Raw genomic sequence first — 11072 nt, forward strand, 5'->3', positions numbered from 1 at the left:
AGAACTGACTCTTGCCTCAGGACTCCTATAGTTTTAGTATTAGGGATGTGCCCCTTCCTTGGGACACTCTGTTTCTCAGGGTACACATGAGCCTGCCACTCCTGGCCTGTGTCTCACAGCTGGCAACAGCATTCACCCTGGACCATGGGGTCCAGTTATGTGCAGAGAAAGGACCCCAAGCTGTCCCACTGCCACCCATAGGGTGCTGGGGGTTATGACATGCACTCAGGACAAGACCATTTAGAGGAGGCAGGAATGCCACCATTCTGACTACTCCTGCCTTGATACCGGGAGGATCAGTAATTCCACCTTGGGGAACAGAGACTGCTCTGTGACATCCCAGCCTCTAAGAAGACTCTTGTTCTCTTGTGTCCCCAGCCTGGACCCTGATCTCCCATTAGTGATGTCTCTCTAGAAGCCCTCAAGATGCAGATGCCTCTCCCAGTGTAGGGACCACCCCCAGCTCGTGTCAGGGGACACAGGTCAGGAGGGGAACCCATGAGTGTTACTGAACACTCAGAAGCAGGGATACATGCCATCTTGGGCCTAGAGAAAAAAGAAAGGCCAGAATGACCAAAGCAGAGATGCAAGTCATCCTCCTCAAGCCTGCTCAGATCTCTTTCTCCTCTCCTTTAGCCAGTGAAGTCTCTCTCTACCAGACTGTCTTGAAGATTGCCTCCTTTATCATAACACAACTGTCCAACCTGAGAAGGCTGCGAACCAGGCTGGTCCTTCGTTACAGGAGAGCCTGGTCCCAGAAGGACCATGCCCTACTTGTATTTGTTCCCAATCCTTTCTCATCAGCCAAGATTTTACTCTGCTGCTGCCTAGGCCTCTATCTTTCTCCCATCTTTACCCACAGGCTGCCCACCAACAATATCCTCGTAGTGGAAGGGGACCGCTGACCAGCAAAGGCCTTCTGGAAACCAGAGCCCTTCCCAAGAGGGCTGGGGAAGCAAAAGACCTCAAAGGGGAAGATCACACCTTTCCCTCTGCCAGATGACAATCCTGTCCTTGTTGCAGCCAGCTCCTGTCCTAGCCCTGTACCTGGGCAGGCTGCCTTCTAGCTCGCACTCTGGGTGCTTGCCAGGGATCTTGACCAGTAAGTTGTTCTCATCCCCCCTGAATGTCATGACCTCCCAGTGCCTGGGGACTCAACCGAGAGTCCTACTCTGCCTCATGGCAGCCCTAGATCTCTACCAGGGGTGTCCCACTCACGGCCTTTCGGCCACATTATACCTTTGGGTGGTAGGATGGACAGCTCCAGCATTTATTGTACATCCCAGACAATTAATTCTTTATCCAGTGTGGCCCAAAGAAGCCAGAAGGTTGGTAGCCCCGTTCAATGTAACATAGGAGACTTCAAACTGAGTTCCAGGGATCCCCTCCCAGGCAGCGAAGCAGCTGGACCTGCCCAGCCAGTTTCTCAGTTTCTCTTCTGAACTCTGACTTCAGTGCCCTGGCTCCCCACCAGACCAGATATCAGGGTGAGAGAGGAGGGTGGGTGCCACTCAGACCACCTCTGAGCTCCTGTAGTTTTCTGTTCCCTGGGCCCAGCAGGCCAGTGGTGAGACTCTCTGTGCCCATAGCATCTTCATGCCATCCAGGAGCAGTTTCCCGGTGGATGACTGCCAAAGAACAGGTTTGGATCAGGCATCTCAAGAGGTGGCTCTGGGCACAGGGTCCTGTGTCCTGGAGCAGAATCCCGACACGTCCATTTCACACAGGAGGAAGGACCTGTCCCAATTCTGGGGTGAAATTCCGCTAGGCTGGGCCTCCTTCCCTCTCTGCCTCCCTCTCTCTCTCTGCCCTCGGGCTTTTTACTTCCACCCAAGCAGCTGCTGCTTGGAAAATCAGTGGTTGATATCCTGTTGCCTGACAGACTCCAAAGAGTTGTTTTCAAAGCAATTGCTCACACCCCAAAGTTAATCACATTGTGTCATCCTCCTTGCAGGTGTCCACTGGCTTCCACCATCAGTCTGGCCCCAGACCTTGGCTCAGCTGCAGGCTGGTGGCTCCAGCCTTTCCCCCAGGGAGTGAGAAGTGAAGAGCCCTGGGGATGTTTCTTCTTCCCGACTCCTCCTTCGCCTCCCACTTCCCCGACCCTCCTTCTCCTCATCCTCTTCAAGTTTTTAATTTTTATTTATTTTTGGTTTAGTTGATTTTTTTCAAGATAGGGTCTCATGTAGCTCAGGCTGGCCTCAAATTCACTACATAGCCCAGTATGACCAAGAAATTCTAATTCTTATTATTACCTGAGTGCTAGAATGACGGATGCATGAGCCACCATGCCTGGTTTATGCAGTTTGGGGGGCCAAACCTAGGACCTCCTGCCTAGGCAAACACAACCAAATGAGCTGCATCCCAGCCTCCCCCATCCCCACTTCTGATGGCCTTTGTTAGACTGGAGCCATTGCTAGGATATCTTACAGGACAGCTCCAGCCCACACTTATTAAGGGTAGACTATATGCCCGACATGTTAGGATTGTTTCATTCCTCATGCAGCAGTGCAAGAAGTCATAGTTACCCCATTTTTCTAATTTTGGGAAGAGTGCGTATGCGTGCTGTGTTGTGCATGTGATATGTATGCTTGTTAGTGTGGGTAACGCATGCTCATGTGTGCACATGTGATACGTGTGCTTGTTAGTGTGGGTAATGCATACTCATGTGTGCACATGTGATACGTGTGCTTGTTAGTGTGGGTAACGCATGCTCATGTGTGCACATGTGATACGTGTGCTTGTTAGTGTGGGTAACGCATGCTCATGTGTGCACATGTGATACGTGTGCTTGTTAGTGTGGGTAATGCATACTCATGTGTGCACATGTGATACGTGTGCTTGTTAGTGTGGGTAACGCATGCTCATGTGTGCACATGTGATACGTGTGCTTGTTAGTGTGGGTAATGTGTTCTCATGTGTGCACATGAGATACGTATGCCTGTTAGTGTGAGCAACGATGCTCATGTGTGTGGGGAGGATAGAGACAGGTATCAGGTATCTTTAGGACTCTTGGTCATTATTTTTCTCAGACGCCGAAGCTCATCCATTAGGCTAGGCTGGGCTGGCTGGCTAATGAACGAGCTTCAGGGATCCACTTGTCTTACTGTACGTTCCCTCTACTCCCATCCACTCACCAAGCACTGAAGTTACAAACATAACTGCCATGCCCAAGTTTTTATACTAGGGACCCAAACTCAGGTCCTCACACATTCACGGCAGGCACGGTACCAACTGAGCAATCTCTCCAGCTTCGTCTTTCCCATCCTTTAAACCACACAGAAACAGATCAGAGTGCTAACCCTGCTTCTTAGAGCCTCACAGCCGAGTCGGGATTCAAGCCCACATCTGCTACACGGATGCTCCTAACTCCTACAAGAAAACGCCTGGCCAAGAGCAAATGTCTGGTGAAGAGTATTTAAAAAGGAATCGGTGTATGGCTTGCAAGTGTCTCTGCTGACAGTAACTTCTAACAGGACAGAGATCGTTTCTAATTAACAATTCATTATTTGACCAGAAAACTGCAGTCAAAATCTCCGCTTGTCTTTCCGTCCCCTATGGGCTTTCATTTCCAGAGAGTCCAGAAATGGCCGGGGTGGAATCTGAGATGAAAGACAGCACACCCAGCTCTCCTGTCATCCAGAAGGAGGCAGGAAGGGAAGGACCCTGCAGGGCTCACTCGGTCTTTCCAGAGTCCCTACAAGGCTGCCTCTCCAGCCTCCTAAGGCAGCAGGTCACTGTGAGCTGTGCAGATGCCTGCTGCTTTCGATCCTCCTTTGTAATAACCACAGTGGCTTAGGATGGGACTCTAGTGTTTTCCATATCTGAGATGGCTTGGCTTTGCCGCTTTCTCATCTAAGCCTACATCTCTCTCTAGCTCCTCCGTTTGGAGGTGACATTCATGTCCCACGGGGACAAGAATTCCTTCATCCCAACTACATCTACTAGAAGGAGAAGGTGGCACACAACCCTCACTGTAGGTGTCTGGTAGACACGATCTGTGTTCACTGGGTTTCCAGGCCCGGTGCTATGAAGGGGAAGTAAGCAGAGAATACTTGGTCCCCACACACTGAGGTCCTGGATGAAGAGGCGCAGAGCTGCAGAATGGGTTTACTGGACCTGCTCTTCCCAAGTAAGGCTGAAGCCCTCAGGAGCTCTTGGGAACATTCCAGAGAGACAAACAGGTAAAGGGAGTCAGTTCACACAGAGAAACTGCGGCTCAGAGAGGGAAGGTGACCTACTTGAAATCATACAGTCCACTGTTTGCAGAGCTAATGGCAAAGTCAGGCTTGCTGACTTCCAAGCTGATGGCCTGCCTACCCCTTCTGCTATTGAAATTCTCAGCCTTGCACCTTGCTGCCTCTACGGAGGCCTTACTTCCCCATTGTTCCCACTCCCTGGGACCAGAGCTCTGGATCTTGGCAAGAATCTAGACCCTAACAGTGGAGCCAAAGGGCACATTTGACCCCTAAAGATATGAGGTTGATCTTTGCTGGCTGCTGATGCGCCCCCAAGGAGTCAAAAGTCAACAAGGATAAGAAATGGATTTTCCACTTGAGCTCTAGGCTCTTGCTTTTTGTGTCTGCATGCTTTGAGAAACCTGAGCTGCCCGGTTTCTCCCTAGGCCGGCTATCAAATCCCATGGTTTGCCCTTGTTTGGGGGGCTTCCCTTTCCTACTCTGCTTCCCGTCTGTGGCCCAGGCCACTTCATACTCCACAGCTTACAGTCCCACCCTCGCTCATTTTCCCCCTTCTGTTCTTCCCAGCACCTCTAGAAAACCCAGCTCCATTATTACTTAAGCAGAAGAACAATAGGAAGAGGATCACTCATGGCCACTTACAGCCATTACCCAGCGGTGGGCAAGCTCTCTCCGAGGGCTCAGAAATGGCATGGGACAAGACCAGGGTGGGGAAACTGCAAGAGCGAGGGCTGTCCGTTGTCACAACAATGCCCAGACCTGTTCTTTAAAAACAGGACCGGCAAGGATCATTGTCACAGTGGCAATGGAAGGGGTGATGTCACAGTTATAGCCTCTGGTTCGCAGACTGTACCTAATGCTTCTGAACAGTCATAAACAATACCAACAGCAATGAAAATGGCCTCCCTGTAAGTCACTGGACACTCATTGTCCTGTAAGAACCCGCTGAGGCCTGGTTCACCCCTCATAGTCACTGTCAGGAGTCACTTGTTACCAGAGCATAGACCGGTCTCCAGCAAAAGCAGCCAGTGGGGTGACAGGGCGAGGGACCATGCCTCACCTGTATTCTTTCTTTCTCTCTCTCTCTTTCTTTCTTTCTTTCTTTCTTTCTTTCTTTCTTTCTTTCTTTCTTTCTTTCTTCTTTCTTTTTTTCGAGACAGGGTTTCTCTGTAGCTTTGGAGCCTGTCCTGGAACTAGCTCTTGTAGACCAGGCTGGTCTCGAACTCACAGAGATCCGCCTGCCTCTGCCTCCCGAGTGCTGGGATTAAAGGCGTGCACCACCAGCACCCAGCTCACCTGTATTCGATCCATAAACACTCCACACATGTATCTCCCTTCATTTGGTGCATGTATGGGTGCACATGCACACACACACACACACACACACACACACACACACACACATTCTTCATCTTTCTTACACTCTCCCACAATGCTCTATAACTAATTCAATGTGAAACCCTCATTACAGGATCCTGAATGACCCCTTCCCCAGCATGGCTTGTCTGGTTGTCATCAGTAACAGAACTGGTTTTTGCATGATCTCCAAGTTCCCTAGAGTTCAAACTGACGAAACTCTCAGGCTCCTGGTGGGTAGGGATTGAGAGTGGGTTTTAAGATTTTTTTTTTTTTTTTACTGGCAAAAGCTGGAAAGGAAGCCTTAGCCGCGAGTGCCTGGGTTTGATTTCTATGTGCAGGTGCTAAGGGCAAAGTCAGGCTTGCTGACTGCCAAGCTTATGGTGCTCCTTTCTGAAAAAGTGGCTTAGATTCTCTATGCCTAGGATATAATCCTACTTCCTGGATGGTGATGAAGACTAAATGACTTAATATTTATAAAAAAAAAACTAGACTACCACCAGGAAATATGTGTGTGGCATACAAACACCACATTTACTGCCCCTTAGTCGGCATTTCCTGAGAACTGCTGAATGTATCAGGTGAGACAAGTCCCCCAACGCCTACTAGCCAGTAGGAACAAGAGAAAAAAAGAGCCTTTTTATTTTAAGAAAACGTGAACATTCTAAACAGGTCATTGCATACAATTCTAAGAAGGGCTTGAGAAAAGAACATTTATTGATTTCCATGTAAACTTGAAAATATCCACAGCCCAAATCTTTTGAATTCGCTTAAAAAAAAACTACATAATAACTCCTCTGTGAATTTAGATCAGGGTTCAGCACACAGGCAAGCTTTGGAAAAATACTCCCATTGATGCCGAGCTATGCAACCTCCCTGTATCTTCCTACCTTCTTTGAGGGGGACTTTGGTCACCCAGAGAATAATCTGAGGCTCCAGCCCTTAGGTTTCACTGAAACTACTGCAGATTTGAAGACAATCTTTGAGTATTTGGAGAGGGAAGACACGGGAACCTGAGTCACTGGTAAGCCGGGCATAAGTCACATTTTAAAAGCGTAGTGATTTAACTCAAACGTTTTTTAAGCAAGTAAACGTACAGTCAGCTTAATAACTGATGGAAAAGTCAGTCGTCAGTCAATCCTCACTGTTCCCCCCCACCCCCTCCGCCCCCAAATCCACTTAAATCTTTTGAACGCAATTGCTTTTGAATGCCCTGGCCACAGTTAACCCGGTGTCTCTGTTTGGGGCCCAGGAGATCCCTGTAGGCTCTGAGCAGTCCTGTGACCCAGGCATGGCAACTGGAGCGGTGGGGCGGCGGCGCCCAGGCCCACTCACCTTTCCAGGCATCAGCGCTGAGGTGCTGGTACCCAGCGAGCCCGTGCGCTCCAGGACGCACTTGGCACCAGAGAAGTGACGCCTGTCTCTAAGCTGCGGGCCGGGTTGCGAAGCACCTAGCTCTTCTCTGACTCTGTCCACCCCCGCACAGCCCCAGATCGCCCCCGAATTTCAACCAGCAGGCGCTGCAAACGCCTGCTGGAGACTTTACGAAACTCCGGGCGGCCGTACTGCTTCCCCAGCCCGGTGGCAGGAGCGAGCGCGGCCGCCGGCTGAAGAGAAAGCGTTGCGCTCCGGGGCTGCGGCGCCCGGAGAGGTGGGGGGAACCGGCCGGACACTGGGACCGAGGCACCGGCACCGTGGCATCCCAGAAATGCTATGTGGATTGAGGGCCGCGAGGCGCCAGCCGCATCTATCTCCGGAACCTGAGGCTTTCTATCGAGGGGAACCAGCAGGAAAGCGCGCCCAGGACCGGGACAGGGGCGGCTCGGAGGGTGTCTTGCGGGGACGGGAACCCCCTCCAGGACTCGGAGGGGACGTCGCTTCCGCCCCTAAGACTGCAGCGATTCTTCGCGCTGAGCCGGTTCCTAGAGTGGGCGGACCCCCTCCTCCTCCGGCACCGCAACGGCTTCGCCACTATCCCTTCTTTTTCCACCGGAGTTCTTCCTCAGTCTCCGAAGCCAGGCTTCAGAGGTCCAGGTAGAGGATATCAGGCTGCACCCCAGCTTCCCGGGACGCACCGGGTTCCTTGCTCCCCTCCCCCAGCATCCCTGCCCACGCTTGTCCTGCGCTCGCCCGGCCCAGAGTGTCTCTGATCCCCGGCGGGTCGGTCCGCTCTTACCTTCACAAGCCGGAGCTGTGGGCGCCGTCCCATCCTCGGGCTCGCACCGTCAGCGTCCTAGATGCCAGGATCCCTCCGACATCCCAGAGCCGAGAACGGGCGGCTGCGGTCTCCAGTGGGCGGCCGGTCTCCCGGGCCGCTGCGCTGCTCCCAGGCGCCCGGCTTCGCACCCTCCCGCCCCGCCCCGCCCCGGCGGTCGGCTCTGGCTCGCCTTTCGCGAGCAAGTCTGGTCTCCGTCTCCCTACTCAGCCCGACCCGCCGCCACCTCACTCCCGCCTGGAGCCCGCGTCGCCCCGCCGCCTCCCCCACGGTCCGCCTGCCGCTCGCCTCGGCTCCCCGCCCCCTCGCCTCGCGTCCCCTCCTCTTTCTTCCTCCCCTCCCCTCTCCTCCAGTGCCTCCTCCGCGCCTCGCCCCTCCGCTGGTTGCCGGCTACCGCCTCCTCGGTTCGCTGCCCAGCCCCTGGCCGGGCGTTGCTGACCCCCCTCTTTCCGCACCCCGGCTTGCGGCAGTGCGCGGGGCGCGCAGGCAGCGGTGGCGGCCGCCGCAGCTCTGGGAGAAATAGGAATCGGGGAGGCGGCGGCGGGATAGCAATCAGTGTCTCTCTTCTAGCCTCCTGTGTGGCTGGAGGTCGGGACCAAGGAAATTCGGGGGTCTCGGGGGACTTGCAGGGTTCTGGGGAAATTAGGAGGCTAGTAGGAGCTGGAGAATAGGGCTATCTCCATCAAGCTCAGCCTACATGGAAACAAGAAGCCGGGAACTACATTTGGGTCGTTCCCGCCCTGCATCCAGCCAGGAGATCTACCGCCGCCCCCACTTCATTCCGGAGCGGAGCCCGGGCCCGACCCCCAACCCCACCCGCGCCTTTGGCCTAGACACACCCAGGGTGTGCAGAGACACCAAAGCTCTGCGGCAGGAGCTCTTCCTTTTTCAATCTTTCATTCGTTTATTTATTCATTTTTCAAACTAAGAGTCCGCCACTTTGATCCAGGTCGTACTTAGGATTCGCAAGATGAAATGGAGACAGCAGTGCTGGGCACCTGGACTGTGCAGAGGGCAAAGCGGGGCGCGCACTGCGCTGCGCCGCTGTGGACACAACAGGGAATCCAGCAGGCAGGGCGTGGAGGGGGTCACAGCGCCCCCTCTTGGCTAAGATCTTGGGGTTGAGGGTGGGCTGTCCCGCCGGACCTCGGGATCTTCATCTGGGCTGGCTTTTCAACTCCATTCCAACCTGAAAAGCAGGTCTCGCCAGCTTTAGGCCCGTAAGGAGGACTGGCCTTTTGATTTCTTCCCCCCTCCCCGCCTCGCACTCCCCACTAGCCCCCAGCCGAATCTGGAGAGGGAGAAAAGGAGCCTCTCAGAGGTGGAGACATCTTCACTCCTCAGAACCTGTGGTGGCCGCTCCTGAGTACGCAGAAGCACCCGAGAGGCAGGGTCCTAGTGCCGGGACCAGCTTACTTTGAAATCCCGCTGAGCCTGACTGCTCTGGACCCTATACTTTGTATACCCCCTTCCTTTACACTCTGCTCTCAGCACACTGAGCCAGATCCAACACATCTAGGGGCCCAGTGGAAAGGCAGTTTGGAGCTGGAGTCGCTATGGGTCGTGTGATAGTTTATTGGTGAGGAAACTGAGGCACGGGGAGCATGGCTTATCCAAATCCCCAGTAGGCAATACCCTCCTTCCTAATTTCCAGCTCAAGACACCTGGGGGTCTTGACTCTGATGGGGTTGTTGGTGCTGAGGTAGAAGGAGCTACTGACAAGATTCACTGGTCACATTGATTTAATCGTGTGTGTGTGTGTGTGTGTGTGTGTGTGTGTGTGTGTGTGTGTGCACAGCCCAGGGGAGAGAGAGTCCTGAATCTTCAGGTTCAGGGCAGTGACTCAGCCCAATCAGTTCCAGAGAGATGCTTGGACACTAACCAGATTGCCAGTTTACTGTCCCCACTGTTACCAACAAAAGGGAAATTTATAGAGTGAAGGGATGGATGGCCTACTGGTCCTGGAGTCAGGCAGCCTAGGCTCTTCAGAGTTCAAGCCAAACAGCTCTAGAAAGTGATTTAGTGGAGCCTCAATATTTTCATGTATTAAATGGGCACAGGAATGAGCATCTCCGAGGGCTGTGGAGGGGAGAGGGCTTGGCACGGTGCCTGGCATATAGTCCCTTTCATGGTCATCATCAAGATAGAGTGGGCTGGGTGCTCTTCCAGGAAATTCTTGGCAGGAAGTAGATTCTTGAGCAGGGCCCCGAACCCTGGACTGTGGGATGGAGGGAGGGAGGGGAGGTTAGCTCGTTCCCCAGGGCCACATCCCAGCCCTGGCCTTGGAGCACAATTTCTGGGGGAGAAGGACAGCTTCAGGGCTGCCCTTCTCCAGATTCCGACTCCCTGGGCTCAATAAACAGCAGCAGATTTCTGCTCTGAGCTCACCCTCCTCCCCTTGACACGATCTTTAAATATGCTAATGCCATCCGTTCACACAAATCAACTCTGGTTCTTCTGGCTTTGAGCCTGTGAACACCTTCTCCCCGAAGTGTCTCCTGCCAGTTCAACTCACTCCGGCTGTGTTATTCCCTGATCTAATCTCCATCAGGCATCCGAGGCTGGAGTGGGGGCTTGCTTGCCAGGATTCAGCTTGTTCTGAGAGCCGCGGTTCAGTGGTCCTCAGTATTCCCTTGTATTTGTCCAGAGACTGAAACTTTTTACCTTCAGTCCTCGCTGCTCTGCCAGCTTGGTCTTTGCCACCCCCTCCCCCATGCACACATGCACACAACCCAATGCTCAGGGTGGTCTCCTCAGCAGCCTCTCCACACCCTGCCCCATTGGAGCCTTCTTTCCCCAGCCGAGCCTTCCCACACTCTGTTCCCTTGGCTCCTTTTGTTCTCTATCCAGTCTAGGTCCAAGCAGGAGTCAGCTCTCACTCAGCACCACTTCCAAAGAAAGGAGCAGCATAAGTCACCCAAACAGAAATAAAAGACATTCGATTGACCTTCCAGATATCAGAGAGATGTAAGGACAGTGGGAGTGTGTGTTAGGGGGGAGCGGGGAAGGGGGGTGTTGGACAATGGGACCTCTCAGATTACTAAGAACCGGGACTATTTATTTATTGCAGCAGGGTCTTAGTAGCCCAGGCTGGCCTCTAACTCCTGGCAATCTTCTTGCCTCAGTCTCCCAAGCGCTGGAATTATAGGCATGCTCCATCAAACTTGGCTATTTTCACATTTCTGATTGGTCACAACTGACACTATTGCAAATTCAGTGGTAAGAAATAACTAGGAAATGAAAAATATTTTTTTTAATGGAGGCACACAAAATAAAGGCATAGTTCAAAACCTAGAAGATCC

The sequence above is a fragment of the Arvicola amphibius genome, chromosome 4 (assembly GCF_903992535.2).
Source record: "Arvicola amphibius chromosome 4, mArvAmp1.2, whole genome shotgun sequence".
Lineage (NCBI taxonomy): Eukaryota > Metazoa > Chordata > Mammalia > Rodentia > Cricetidae > Arvicola > Arvicola amphibius.